The 16,085-nt window shown below is 37.5% G+C and overlaps 1 protein-coding gene across 6 annotated transcripts in view; it reads right to left on the bottom strand.

Annotated features, from left to right (window-relative positions):
- RPS6KA6 (ribosomal protein S6 kinase A6) overlaps positions 1 to 16,085 on the bottom strand; it is a 166,706-nt gene that overhangs the window by 110,214 nt on the left and 40,407 nt on the right. Inside the window, exon 1 of one of the 6 annotated variants that reach the window (XM_067722341.1) lies at positions 8,269 to 8,376. The exons of the other annotated variants lie outside the window; for them this stretch is intronic. The gene's annotated coding sequence lies outside the window, so the exon portion shown is untranslated. Of the gene's footprint in view, positions 1 to 8,268; positions 8,377 to 16,085 lie in introns of those variants that run through there. 6 annotated transcript variants of the gene reach the window in all.

Raw genomic sequence — 16,085 nt, 5'->3', positions numbered from 1 at the left:
ATCTAAAAGTGAAATCAAGAAAACACTCCCATTTACCATTGCAACAAAAAGAATAAAATATCTAGGAATAAACCTACCGAAGGAGACAAAAGACCTGTATGCAGATAATTATAAGACACTGATGAAAGAAATTAAAGGTGGCACAAATAGATGGAGAGATATACCATGTTCTTGGATTGGAAGAATCAACACTGTGAAAATGACGCTACTACCCAAAGCAATCTACAGATTCAGTGCAATCCGTATCAAACTACCACTGGCATTTTTCACGGAACTAGAACAAAAATTTCACAATTTGTATGGAAACACAAAAGACCCCGAATAGCCAAAGCAATCTTGAGAACGAAAAACCGAGCTTAAGGAATCAGGCTCCCTTCAGACTATACTACAAAGCTACAGTAATCCACACAGTATGGTACTGGAACAAAAACCGAAATATAGATCAATGGAACAGGATAGAAAGCCCAGAGATAAACCCATGCACATATGGTCAACTTATCTTTGATAAACGAGGCAGGAATGTACACTGGAGAAAGGACAGCCTCTTCATTAAGTGGTGCTGGGAAAACTGGACAGGTACATATAAAAGTATGAGATTAGATTACTCCCTAACACCATACACAAAAATAAGCTCAAAATGGATTAAACACCTAAATGTAAGGCCAGAAACTGTCAAACCCTTAGAGGAAAACATAGGCAGAACACTCTATGACATAAATCACAGCAAGATCCTTTTTGACCCACCTCCTAGAGAAATGGAAATAAAAACAAAAATAAACAAATGGGACCTCATGAAACTTCAAAGCTTTTGCACAGCAAACAAAACCATAAACAAGGCCAAAAGACAACCCTCAGAATGGGAGAAAATATTTTCGAATGAAGCAACTGACAAAGGATTAATCTCCAAAATTTACAAGCAGCTCATGCACCTCAATGACAAAAAAATCAAACAACCCAATCCACAAATGGGCAGAAGATCTAAATAGACATTTCTCCAAAGAAGATATACAGACTGCCAACAAACACATGAAAGAATGCTCAACACCATTAATCATCAGAGAAATGCAAATCAAAACTACAATGAGATATCTTCTCACACCAGTCAGAATGGCCATCTTCAAAAAATCTAGAAACAATAACTGCTGGAGAGGGTGTGGAGAAAAGGGAACACTCTTGCACTTCAGGTGGGAATATGAATTGGTAAGGCCACTATGGAGAATAGTATGAAGGTTCCTTAAAGAACTACAAATAGAACTACCATATGACCCAGCAATCCCAATACTGGGCCTATACCCTGAGAAAACCATAATTCAAAAAGAGTCATGTACCAAAATGTTCATTACAGCTCTATTTACAATAGCCAGGAGATGGAACTAACCTAAATGTCCATCATCGGATGAATGGATAAAGAAGATGTGGCACATATATACAATGGAATATTACTCAGCCATAAAAAGAAACGAAATTGAGCTATTTATAATGAGGTGGATAGACCTAGAGTCTGTCATACAGAGTGAAGTAAGTCAGAAAGAGAAAAACAAATACCGTATGCTAACACATATATATGGAATCTAAGAAAAAAAATGTCATGAAGAACCTAGGGGTAAGACAGGAATAAAGACACAGACGTACTAGAGAATGGACTTGAGGATATGGGGAGGGGGAAGGGTAAGCTGTGACAAAGTGAGAGAGTGGCATGGACATATATACACTACCAAACGTAAAATAGGTATCTAGTGGGAAGCAGCCGCATAGCACAGGGAGATCAGCTCAGTGCTTTGTGACCACCTAGAGGGGTGGGAAATGGAGGGTGAGAGCTAGGGAGATGCAAGAAGGAAGAGATATGGGAACATATGTATATGTATAACTGATTCACTTTGTTATAAAGCAGAAACTAACACACCATTGTAAAGCAATTATACTCCCATAAAGATGTAAAAAAAAAAGAGTGAGATAGTGTAGTACAAAAAAAAATACTAGCTCAGGAAATCCAACAACACATTAAAAGGATCATACACCATGATCAAGTGGGATTTATTCTCAGGATGCAAGGATTCTTCAACATATGCAAATTAGTCAATGTGATACACCATATTAACAAACTGAAGAATAAAATCTGTATGACCATCTCAATAGATGCAGAAAAAGCTTTTAACAAAATTCAGTACCCATTTATGATAAAAACTCTAAAGAAAGTGGCCAGAGGGAACCTACCTCAACATAATAAAAGCCATATATGACTAACCCACAGCAAAAATCATTCTCAATGGTGAAAATTGTAAAGCATTTCCTCTAGTATCAGGAACAAGATGAGGATATCCAATCTCGCCACTATTACTCAACATAGCTTTGGAAGTCCCAGCCACGGCTATCAGAGAAGAAAAAGAAATAAAAGTAATCCAAACTGGAAAAGAAAAAGTGAAACTGTCACTGTTTACAGATGACATGATACTATACATGGAAAATCCTAAATATGCCACCACAAACCTACTAGAGCTAATCAATGAATTTAGTAAAGTCACAGGATACAAAATTAATACACACATATCTCCTGCATTCCTATACACTAAGAACAAAAGATCAGAAAGAGAAATTAAGGAAACAATCCCAATTACCACTGCAACAAAAAGAATAAAATACCTAGGAATAAACCTACCTAAGGAAGCAAAAGACCTGTATGCACAAAACTGTAAGATACTGATAAAAGAAATCAAAGATGACACAAACAGATTGAGAGATATACCATGCTCGTGGTTGGAAGAGTCAATATTGTGAAAATGACTACACTACCCAAAGCAATCTACAGATTCAATGCAATCCCTATCAAATTACGAACAGCATTTTTCACAGAATTAGAACAAAAATATTTACAATTTGTAATGGAGACACAAAAGACCCCGAATAGTCAAAGCAATCTTGAGAAAGGAAACCTGAGCTGGAGACATCAGGCTCCCTGACTTCAGGCTATACTATAAAGCTACAGTAATCAAGACAGTATGGTACTGGCACAAAAAGGGAAATATAGATCAATGGAAAAGGACAGAAAGTCCAGAGATAAACCCATGCACCTACAGTAACCTAATCTATGACAAAGGGTGCAAGAATATACAATGGAGAAAAGACAGCCTCTTTAATAAGTGGTGCTGGGAAAACTGGACAGCTACATGTAAAAGAATGAAATTAGAATACCCCCTAACAACATACATAAAAATAAGCTCAAAATGGATTAAAGATCTAAATGTAAGGCAAGACACTATCATACTCTTAGAGGAAACACAGCAGAACACTCTTTGACATAAATTGCAGGAAGATCTTTTTTTAACCCACCTTCTAGAGTAATAAGAATAAAAACAAAAATAAACAAATGGGACCTAAATAAACTTAAAAGCTTTTGTGCAGTAAGTGAAACCATAAACAAGATGAAAAGATAACCCTCAGAATGGGGGAAAATATTTACCAATGAAGCAACTGACACGGATTAATCTCCAAAATATACAAACAGCTCATGCAACTCAATATCAAAAACAAAATCCAATCAAAAAATGGGTGAAAGACCTAAATAGACATTTCTCCAAAGACATACAGATGGCCAACAAACACATGAAAAGACACTCAACATCACTAATTATTAGAGAAATGTATGTCAAATCTACAATGAGGTATCACCTCACACTGGTCAGAATGGCCATCATCAAAAATCTACAAACAATAAATACTGGAGAGCGTATGGAGAAAAGGGAACCCTCTTGCACTGCTGGTGGGAATGTAAATTGATACAGTCACCATGGAGGACAGTATGGAGGTTCCTTAAAACACTAAAAATAGAATTACCATATGACCCAGCAATCCCACTACTGGGCATATACCCAGAGAAAACCATATTTCAAAAAGATACATGCTTCCCTGGTGGCACAGTAGTTGAGAGTCTGCTTGCCGATGCAAGGGACACGGGTTCGTGCCCCGGTCCCTGAAGGTCCCAAATGCCGCGGAGCAGCTGGGCCCGTGAGCCATGGCCACTGAGCCTGCGCGTCCGGAGCCTGGGCTCCGCAACCGGAGAGGCCACAGCAGTGAGAGGCCTGTGTATCACACACACACACACAAAAGATACACACACCCCAATTGTTCACTGCAGCACCATTTAAAATAGCCAGGACATGGAAGCAGCCTATATGTCTATCAACAGAGGAATGGGTAAATATGATATGGTACATGTATACAATGGAATATTACTCAGCCATTCAAAGGACCAAAATTGGGTCATTTGTAGAGACGTGGATGGACGTAGAGACTGTCATACAGAGTGAAGTAAGTCAGAAAGAGAAAAACAAATATTGTATATTAACACATATATGTGGAATCTAGCAAAATGGTATAGATGATCTTACTTGTAAAGCAGAAATAGAGACACAGACGTAGAGAACAAGAGTATGCATACCAAGGAGGAAAGGGTGGGGGTGGGATGAACTGGGAGATTGGGATTGACATATATACACTACTATGTATAAAATAGATAACTAATGAGAACCTACTGTATACCACAGGGAACTCTACTTGGTGCTCTGTTGTGACCTAAATGGTAAGGAAATCCAAAAAAGAGGGGATATATTATGTATACATATGGCTGATTCACTTTGCTGTACAGCAGCAACTGACACAGCAGCCTAAAGAATCTATATTCCAAAAAAAAAAAAAAAAGGATGTAGGATGGGGCTCAGGCATATGTATTTTTTAAAATGTTCCCAGATGATTCTAATAAATTGTCAGAATTGGGGAACACTATTTAGGTGCTTCTAAGATATATAGTTAGATTGATAGATAGATGTGCACACAAATATATACACACATATACACACACACACACACACACAAATGGCTACTTATTACAGAAGTGCTGTTGTATTTGTATGCCACTAGCTCTTTTGTAGTGCCAAATTATCTGGTATCCTCCTGTTCCATCACTTCCAATATTGGTCTTTCTTATTTCATCTTCTCCCTGCCCCATTCTTGTCTATTGCCTAAAAATTCTCAGCTTTCCCGAGGTTATATTTATTGATGCTTACTATTAAAATATTCTTTTTTTTTCTCATCTGCAATCCTCCTTCCTCCCTCTACCTTCCTTTCTTCTGGTTCTGCACCATTCTGAAAGCTTAAGAGTGTCAGCAATCTAGCTCAAAATAAGGTAGTAATGTACTTATCAGTGATCCATTTGTTTTTCCTGAGTGAATCATCTTCCAAAAAATTCTTCCTATTCTGGTACAATAAAGTTGTGATATATCACCTTCTCTTCTCATAATACACTCTTTTCTCTATATTCTCTCACTCAAAAAATCAACAACATTCATGAAGCACATGCTATGTATCAGGCACTATACTACACACTGGGGATACAGAGATAAAATGTGGACTTGAGGAGAGCAAATGTTGTTAGAAATATCATGTCCCTTAATAAAACAAAAAGGTATACAATATGTTATGGGATGAAACATGTCCCCTCAAATGCATATGCTGAAGTCCTAACCCATAGTACCTCAGAATGTGACTGTATTTGGAGATAGGGCCTTTAAAGAGGTAATTAAGGTAAAATTAGGTCAATAGGGTGGGCCCTAATCCAATATGACTGGTGTTCTTATAAGAAGAAGAGATTAGGCACAGACACACACAGAGGAAAAAGCATGTGAAGGCATAGGGAGAAGACAACCATCTACAAGCAAAGCAGAGAGGTCTCAGAAGAAACAAACCCTGCCAACACCTTGATCTCGAATTTGCCTCTAGAATTGTGAGAAAACAAATTTGTTATTTAAGTCACCTAGTATGTGATACTTAGTTATGACAGCCCTAGAAAACTTATACTCAGTATACCTAATCATAGGTATCTGTGTAAAAAAAGTTGGTACTATAAAATTAAGATTTAATGACTTTGAAATAGGGACTACTATTCTTTCCAACATCAAATGACAAATTTGAGGCAAGGATCATTATATGTTAGATGTTTTTTTTTGATCTTCATAGTAATTGTTGATAAACAGAAAAACTATGAAGGCTTAACCACAACCAAAATAATGTGCTCTGACCTCTAAAATCTGCAATCATCTTTTTCAATTCAGGGAGCCAACAATGCTATAACACTGGAGAAACATACTGTGATGACAATCTATTAGGAAGCCATACTATATAACTCTATTACAACAGTTTCATAGGACTGTGGAACTCAGCATAGATACCCACAGAAAACACACAAAACAAAAGGAGGGATTTTTAAAGCCTAAATTTTTTGGTTTTTATGTAATAATGCAACATCCACCTACCTGTTCAAACATTTGCTTTATTTGTGGATAGATAGGCCAGTTTGATCACTCTGAAATTCCAAGAAGCATTAAAACTACAGATTTGTTAGAAGATACATGCAGAGCTCTGGAAAAGCATCTTGACATACCGTTTTCATGCAATGAATAATCCAGGGTCATTGAAAACCAAGCCAAGTGTCAGCATACTTTGAAAGAAGGCTAACAGTAATAATAATTTACATGTCAAAACGCCACTAGAGTGAACTAAACACATCAAATGATGTACACACTGGAAAGTAATTGCAGGATACTTAGGTTTGCAAAATTGTATCAATTTGTAGTGATGTCTGAAAAACAAAAAAGGGTGACAAACTAGTTCCCACTGGGGTTGGTTTATTCTATTCAATACTTACTAGAGTCAGCTCTTTAGTTCCCTCATATATAAAATGGGAATAAAACCTACCCAATCCATTTCAGATCTTGGTTATAAGAGTCAACTGAGAATTCTGAAACACCACAAAACACCTATAAAAATTAAAGCTATTAAACTTATTTGTACTATTAACCTTTGCATCCCTTGTGGTGCAGCATACAACTCCACTTTATAGTTGCTGCCCACCAACATTTAACTGAACAATAATTGTTTTGCAAATCTGTAGTAGAAGGGTTCCAATTATTATTAATTTTTAAAGAATCATTTATTTATTTATTTATTTTTGGTTGCATTGGGTCTTCACTGCGGCACGCGGGCTTTCTCTAGTTGTGGTGAGCAGGGGCAACTCTTTGTTGTGGTGCGCAGGCTTCTCATTGTGGTGGCTTCTCTTGTTGAGGAGCATGGGCTCTAGGTGCGTGGGCTTCAGTAGTTGTGGCACGCGGGCTCAGTAGTTGTGGCTCACAGGCTCTAGAGTGCAGACTCAATAGTTGTGGCACATGGGCTTAGATGCTCCGTGGCATGTGGGATCTTCCCAGACCAGGGATCGAACCCGTGTCCCCTGCATTGGCAGGCGTATTCTTAACCACTGTGCCACCAGGGAAGTCCCCCAATTACTTTCTAAACAGGGTGAGTGAATAAAAAGCAGAAGCAAGCATCAACTTTGAAAGGGAAGAAAAATACTGAAGCAGAGAAAGGCTAAATGTCCATCAAAATGGAAAGACAAATAGTGGAACGAAAAACACCATATAAGGAGCAGACCCTCCATCTTAAAATACTCCCTACTTATGGCTACACAAAAGTTTAAGTAAAACACCCTTGTGAGACTATTTTTTAAAAGATTCTTATGAGAGATACACGTCAAGAATGGTTTCTAAAATTCGAAACTGATGACTTAAAAATGTCAGGAAATGTTTTATTTTTTGAATATATATTTTCAGTTAAAAGTTACATTTACATTTCTGGATAATAAAAATATAAATCAAATTAGAGACTAAAATATTGCTGACTTTGTGCTAATAAAATATACAAAATCTTCTTTTAAAATTTCTAAAACACTGGTAGCATTAAAAATATGTACTTTATTTCAGGGAATGATAACCATTCCATACAAACTTTAAAAGTAAATATAGGGGAGACCTTCAAGATGGTGGAGGAGTAAGACGTGGAGATCACCTTCCTCCCCACAAATACATCAGAAATACATCTACATGTGGAACAACTCCTACAGAACACCTACTGAACGCTGGCAGAAGACCGCAGATTTCCCAAAAGGCAAGAAACTCCCCACATACCTGGGAAGGGCAAAAGAAAAAACAGAGACAAAAGAATAGGGACAGGATCTGCACCTCTGGGAGGGAGCTGTGAAGGAGGAAAAGTTTCCACACAATAGGAAGCTCCTTCACTGGCAAAGACAGGGTGTGATGGGGGGGAAGCTTCAGAGCCATGGCGGAGAGTGCAGCAACAGGGGTGCAGAGGGCAAAGCAGAGAGATTCCTGCACAGAGGATCAGTGCCGACCAGTACTCACCAGCCTGAGAGGCTTCTCTGCTCACCTGCCAGGACGAGTGGGGGCTGGAAGCTGAGGCTCCAGCTTCCGAGGTCAGATCCCAGGGAGACGACTGTGGTTGGCTGCGTGAACACACCCTGAAGTGGCTAGTGTGCCACAGCTCGCCAGGAGGGAGACCGGGAAAAAGTCTGGAACTGCCTAAGAGGCAAGAGACCATTGTTTCGGGGTGTAAGAGAAGAGGGGATTCAGAGTACTGCTTAAATGATCTCCAGAGATGGGCATGAGCCACGGCTATCAGTGCAGACACCAGAGACAGGCATGACACACTAAGGTTGCTGCTGCAGCCACCAAGAAGCCTGTGTGCAAGCACAGGTCACTATCCACACTTCACCTCCCAGGAGCATGTGCAGCCCATCACTGCCAGGATCCCATGAGCCAGGAACAACTTCCCTGGGAGAACACACAGTGCACCTCAGGCTGTTGCAACGTTACTCCAGCCTCTGCCTCCGCAGGCTCACCCTGCATTCCACACCCTGCCTTTCCCCCGACCTGTGTGAGCCAGAGCCTCTAATCACCTGGTACTTTAACCCCATCCTGTCTGAGAGAAGAACAGACGCCCTCAGTGGACCTACACACAGAGGCAGGGCCAAATCCAAAGCTGAACCCCAGGAGCTCTGTGAACAAAGAAGAGAAAGGGAAATTTCTCCCAGCAGCCTCAGGAGCAGCAGATTAAATCTCCACAATCAACTTGATGTACCCTGCATCTCTGGGATACCTGAACAGACAACAAATCATCCTAAAATTGAGGCAGTGGACTTTGGGAGCAACTGTAGACTTGGGGTTTGCTTTCTGCATCTAATTTCTTTCTGGTTTTATGTTTATCTTAGTTTAGTATTTAGAGTTTATTATCATTGGTAGATTTGGTTATTGATTTGGTTGCTCTCTTCCTTTTAAAATGTTTTTATATATAGCTATTTTTTTTCCTTTTTCCCTTTTTGTGATGGTGTATGTGTATGCTTCTTTGTGTGATTTTCTCTGTATACCTTTGCTTTAACCATTTGTCCAAGGGTTCTGTCTGTCCGTTTTTTTAATTATGTTTTACATTTCTTTTAATTTTAATAATTATCTAAAATTTTTATTTTAATAACTTTATTGTATTGTATTATATTGTATGTTTTTCTTTCTTTCTTTCTTTTTTCTCCATTTTCTTCTGAGCCGTGTGGCTGACAGGGTCTTGGTGCTCCAGCTAGGTGTCAGGCCTGTGAGTCTGAGGTGGAGAGCCGATTGCAGGACATTGGTCCACCAGAAACCTCCCAGGTCTATGTAATATCAAATGGTGAAAGCTCTCCCAGAGCTCTCCATCTCAATGCTAAGACCCAGTTCTACTCAATGACCAGCAAGCTACAGTGCTGGACAAGCTATGCAAAACAACTAGCAAGACAGGAACAAACCCACACCCATTAGCAGAGAGGCTGCCTAAAATCAAAATAAGGTTACAGACACCCCAAAGATAAACCACCGGACATGGTCCTTCCCACAAGAAAGACAAGATCCAGCCGCATGCACCATAACACAGGCACCAGCCCCCTCCACCAGGGAGCCTACACAACCCACTGAACCAACCTTAGCCACTAGGAGCAGACACCAAAAACAAAGGGAACTACGAACCTGCAGTCTGCAAAAGGGAGACCCCAAACACAGTAAGGTAAGCAAAATGAGAAGACACAGAAATACACAGCAGATGAAGGAGCAAGGTAAAAACCCACCAGACCAAACAAATGAAGAGGAAATAGACACTCTACCTGGAAAAAAACAGAGTAATGATAGAAAAGATGATCCAAAATCTTAGAAATACAATGAAGAAGCTACAAGAAACGTTTAGAAAGAACTGAGAAGAACTAAAGAGCAAACAAACAATAATGAGCAACACAATAAATTAAATTTAAAATTCTCTAGAAGAAATTGACAGCAGAGTAACTGAGGCAGAAGAACGGATAAGTGACTTGGAAGATAAAACAGTGGAAATAACTACTGCAGAGCAAACAAAGGAAAAAAAGAATAAAAATAATTGAGGACAGTCTCAGAGACCTCTGGGACAACATTAAATGCACCAACATTCTAATTATCGGGGTCCCAGAAGAGGAAGAGAAAAAGAAAGGTACTGAGAAATTATTTGAAGAGATTATAGTTGAAAACTTCCTTAAAATGGGAAAGGAAATAGTCAATCAAGTCCAGGAAGTGCAGCGAGTCCCATACAGGATAAATCTAAGGAGAAACAAGCAACACACATATTAAACAAAGTATCAAAAATTAAATACAAAGAAAACATATTAAAAGCAGCAAAAGAAAAACAAAAAGTAACATACAAGGGAATCCCCATAAGGTTAGCTACTGAACTTTCAGCAGAAACTCTTCAAGGCAGAAGGGAAAGTCAGGACATATTTAAAGTGATGAAAGGGAAAAACATAAACCAAGATTACCCAGCAAGGTTCTCATTCAGATTCGAAGGAAAAATTAAAACTTTGACAAACAAGCAAAAGCTAAGAGAATTCAGCAGCACCAAACCAGCTTTACAACAAATGCTAAAGGAACTTCTCTAGGCAGGAAACATAACAGAAGGAAAAGACCGACAATAAACCAAAACAATTAAGAAAATGGTAATAGGAACATACATATTGGTAACTCCCTTAAACGTAAATGGATTAAATGCTCCAACCAAAAGACATAAACTGGACAAGTGGATAAAAAACAAGACCCATATGTATACTGTCTACAAGAGGCCCACTTTAGATCTAGGGACACATACAGACTAAAAGTGAAGGGATGGAAAAAGTTATTCCATGCAAATGGAAATCAAAAGAAAGCTAGTGTAGCAATTCTCATGTCAGAAAAACTGGACTTTAAAATAAAGACTATTACAAGAGACAAAGAAGGACACTACCTAATGATCAAGGGATCAATCCAAGAAGAAGATATAACAATTGTAAATATTTATGCACCCAACATAGGAGCACCTCAATACATAAGAAAAATGCTAAGAGCCTTAAAAGGGGAAATTGACAATAACACAAGCATAGAAGGGGACTTTAACACCCCACTTTCACCAATGGACAGATCATCCAAAATGAAAAAAATAAGGAAACACAAGCTTTGAATTATACAAGATGGACTTAATTTATATATATATATATATATATATATATATATATATACACACACACACATATAAGACATTTTATCCAAAAACAAGAGAATACACTTTCTTCTCAAGTACTCATGGAACATTCTCCAAGATAGATCATATCTTGGGTCACAAATAAAGCCTTGGTAAATTAAAGAAAACTGAATTTGTATCAAGTATTTTTTCCGACCATAACACTATGAGACTAGGATCAATTGCAGGAAAAAAACTGTAAAAAATACAAACACATGGAGGCCAAACAATCCACTACTAAATAACCAAGAGATCACTGAAGAAATCAAAGAGGAAAAAAAATACCTAGAAACAATTGACAATGAAAACAGGATGACCCAAAACCTATGGGATTCACCAAAAGCAGTTCTAAGAGGGAAGTTTACAGCAATACAATCCTACCTCAAGAAACAAAAAACATTTCAAATAAACAACCAAACATTACACCTAAAGCAACTAGAGAAAGGAGAAAAAAAAAAACCCAAAGTTAGCAGAAGGAAAGAAATCATAAAGATCACGTCAGAAATAAATGAAAAAGAAATGAAGGAAACAATAGCAAAGATTAATAAAACTAAATGCTGGTTCTTTGAGAAGATAAACAAAATTGATAAACCATTATCCAGACTCATCAAGAAAAAAAGGGAGAAGACTCAAATCAATACAATTAGAAATAAAAAACGAGAAGTAACAACTGCCATGGCACAAATACAAAGGATCATGAGAGATTACTACAAGCAACTCTATGCAAATAAAATGGACAACCTGGAAGAAATGGACAAATTTTTAAAAACCACAACCTTCTGAGACTGAACCAGGAAGAAATAGAAAATATGAACAGACCAATCACAAGCACTGAAATTGGGACTGTGATTAAAAACCTTCCAAGAAACAAAATCCCAGGACCAGATGGCTTCACAAGAAAATTCTATCAAACATTTAGAGAACAGCTAAAACCTATCCTTCTCAAAATCTTCCAAAATATACCAGAGGGAGAAACACTCCCAAACTCATTCTAGGAGGCCACCATCACCGTGATAACAAAACCAGAAAAAGATGTCACAAAGAAAGAAAACTAAAGGCCAATAACTCTGATGAACATAGATGCAAAAATCCTCAGCAAAATACTAGCAAACAGAATCCCCAGCACATTAAGAGGATCATACACCATGATCAAGTGGGGTGTATCCCAGGAATGCAAGGATTCTACAACATATTCAAATCAATCAATGTGATACAACATATTAACTAATTCAAGGAGAAAAACCATATGACCATCTCAATAGATGGAAAAAAAGCTTTGGACAAAATTCAACACCCATTTATGATAAGAACCCCACAGAAAGTAGGCATAGAGGGAACTTACCTCAACATAATAAAGGCCATATATGACAAACCCACAGCCAACATCATTCTCAATGGTCAAAAACTGAAACTGTTTCTTCTAAGATCAGGAAAAAGACAAGGTTGTCCACTCTCACCACTATTAATTAACATAGTTTTGGAAGTTTTAGCCACAGTGATCAGACAAGGAAAAGAAATAAAAGGAATCCAAATCGGAAAAGCAGAAGAAAAACTGTCACTGTTTGAAGATGACATGATACTATACATAGAGAATCCTAAAGGTGCTCCAGAAATCTACTAGGCCTAATCAATGAATTTGGTAAAGTAGCAGGATACAAAATTAATGCACAGAAATCTCTTGCATTCCTATACATTCATGATGAAAAACCTGAAAGGAAATTAAGGAAACACTCCCATTTACCATTGCAACAAAAAGAATAAAATAGCTAGGAATAAACCTACGTAAGGAGACAAGAGACCTCTATTTAGAAAACTATAGGACAATGATGAAACAACTTAAATATGACACAAACAGATGGAGAGATATACCACGTTCTTGGATTAGGAGAATCAATATTGTGGAAATGACTGTACTACCCAAAGCAATCTACAGATTCAATGTACTCCCTATCAAACTACCAATGGCATTTTTCACAGAAGTAGAACAAAAAAATCCACAATTTGTATGCAAACACAAAAAACCTGAAATAGTGAAAGCAATCCTGAGAAAGAAAAACGGAGCTGGAGGAATCAGGCTCCCAGACTTTAGACTATATTACAAAGCTACAGTAATCAAGACAGTATGGTACTGGCACAAAAACAGAAATATAGATCAATGGAACAGGATAGAAAGCCCAGAGATAAACCCCATCACATATGGTAACCTTATTTTTGAAAAAGGGGGCAAGAATATCCAATGAAGAATAGACAGCCTCTTCAATAAGTGGTGCTGGGAAAACTGGACAGTTACATATAAAAGAATGAAATTAGAACACTCCCTACCACCATACACAAAAATAAACTCAAAATGTATTAAAGACCTAAATGTAAGACCAGACACTATAAAACTCTTAGAGGAAAACATAGGCAGAACACTCTCTGACATAAATCACAGCAAGATCCTTTTTGACCCAACTCCTAGAGAAATGGAAATAAAAATAAACAAATGGTACTTAATGAAACTTAAAAGCTTTTGCACAGTAAAGGAAAACATAAACAAGACAAAAAGTCAACCCTCAGAATGGGAGAAAATATTGGCAAATGAAGCAACAGACAAATTAGTAATCTCAAAAATTTACAAGTAGCACATGTAGCTCAATATCAAGAAAACAAACAACCCAATCCAAAAATTGATTGAAGACCTAAATAGACATTTCTCCAAAGAACATATACAGATTGTCAACAAACACATGAACGGATGCTCAACATCACTAATCAGTAGAGAAATGCAAATCAAAACTACAATGAGGTATCACCTCACACCAGTCAGATGTCCATCATCAAAAGCTCTACAAATAATAAATGCTGGAGAGGATGTGGAGAAAAGGGAACCATCTTGCACTGTTGATGGGAATGTAAATTGATACAGCCACTATGGAGAACAGTATGGAAGTTCCTTAAAAAACTAAAAATAGAACTACCATACGACCCAGCAATCCCACTACTGAGCATATACCCTGAGAAAATCATAATTCAAAAAATGTCATGTATCACAGTGTTCATTGCAGCTCTATTTACAATAGCCAGGACATGTTAGCAACCTAAGTGTCCATCAACAGATGACTGAATTAAGAAGATGTGGAACATATATACAATAGAATATTACTCAGCCGAAAAGAGAAATGAAATTGAGTTATTTGTAATGAGGTGGATGGACCTAGAGTCTGTCATGAAGAGTGAAGTCAGAAAGAGAAAAACAAATACCTTATGTTTACACATATATAAGGAATCTAAAAAAGAAAATAAATGGTTCTGAAAAACTTAGAGTCCAGACAGGAATAAAGACACAGATGTAGTGAATGTAATTGAGGACATGGGGAGGTGGAAGGGTAAGCTGAAACGAAGTGAGAGAGTGTCATGGACATGTGTGTGTGTATATATATATATATATATATATATATATATATTATCAAATGTAAACAAGATAGCTAGTGGGAAGCAGCTACATAGCACAGGGAGATCAGCTCAGTGCTTTGTGACCACCTAGAAGGCTGGGATAGGGAGGGTGGGAGGAAGACGCAAGAGGGAGGAGACATGGGGATATATGTACAGCTGATTCAGTTTGTTATAAAGCAGAAACTAATACAACATTGTAAAGCAATTATACTTCAATAAAGTTGTTAAAAAAAAGATATAGCCACTCTTTGCAACACACACACACACACACACACAAAATTAAATATAAATGGGTCATAATCTACCAAATATGATACCTATGCTTATTTTGACAATGTAAAAAATTAACTCATTTCAGTCATCTACTAATGAAAAATCATAATGTATTTTTTCTAACCTGGAGAGTGTTTGGAGAATTATGGGACCAAATGGTGAAATATGATATCAGGTATGTTTTACCAGTGACCTATTACTGAATGCTTACCAAATGTGAAGGCTGTCTTCAGCCCTCAGGGAGATGGACAAATTCCTCATAACAAATCTAGACATATTAAAATTGTATTAACTATAATTCAGCTTTGCCAATCATATGCTATATATATGGAGTGTGGGAAGCATTTTATTTAATTTTGCTTGTTTTAATTGAGGAAATCAAATGGCCATGAAAGTCTAAAGTGACAATAATTTCAATGGAGCAGACTGGTTATCTAAAACACTCAATCACAAAGCAGCATCAGGCCAGGATAGGCAATAGGTAAACTTCAAATTTAAAGAATACTGTTTCAAAGAATCTATGCATCATACAGCAGTCTCTACAATCGACCATTATGTAAAAAAATAAAAAAAAACAAAGCCACCCACAAAAAAACACACAGCTGCCAGCATCACATTGGAATAGACAACCACAACAATAAATAAATAAATAAATAAAAACAAATCCTATATATGAAAATATTAAAAAGGGGGAAGATAAATTTATATGGTTGAGAAACACTTAGGATTAGAAACCAAGATGGGGGAGTAAAAGAACGTGCTCTCACTCCGTCTTCTGAGAACACCAGAATCACAACTAGCTGCTGGACAATCATCAAAACGAAGACACTGGAACTCACCAAAAAAGATACCCCACATCCAAAAACAAAGGAGAAGCCAGAATGAGATGGTAGGAGGGGTGCAATCACAGTAAAATCAAATCCCATAACTGGTGGGTTGGT

This window comes from Pseudorca crassidens, chromosome X (assembly GCF_039906515.1).
Source record: "Pseudorca crassidens isolate mPseCra1 chromosome X, mPseCra1.hap1, whole genome shotgun sequence".
Classification (NCBI taxonomy): Eukaryota; Metazoa; Chordata; class Mammalia; order Artiodactyla; family Delphinidae; genus Pseudorca; species Pseudorca crassidens.
The sequence above is the reverse complement of the archived record's forward strand: the minus strand, read 5'-3'. Positions and strand labels throughout refer to the sequence as shown.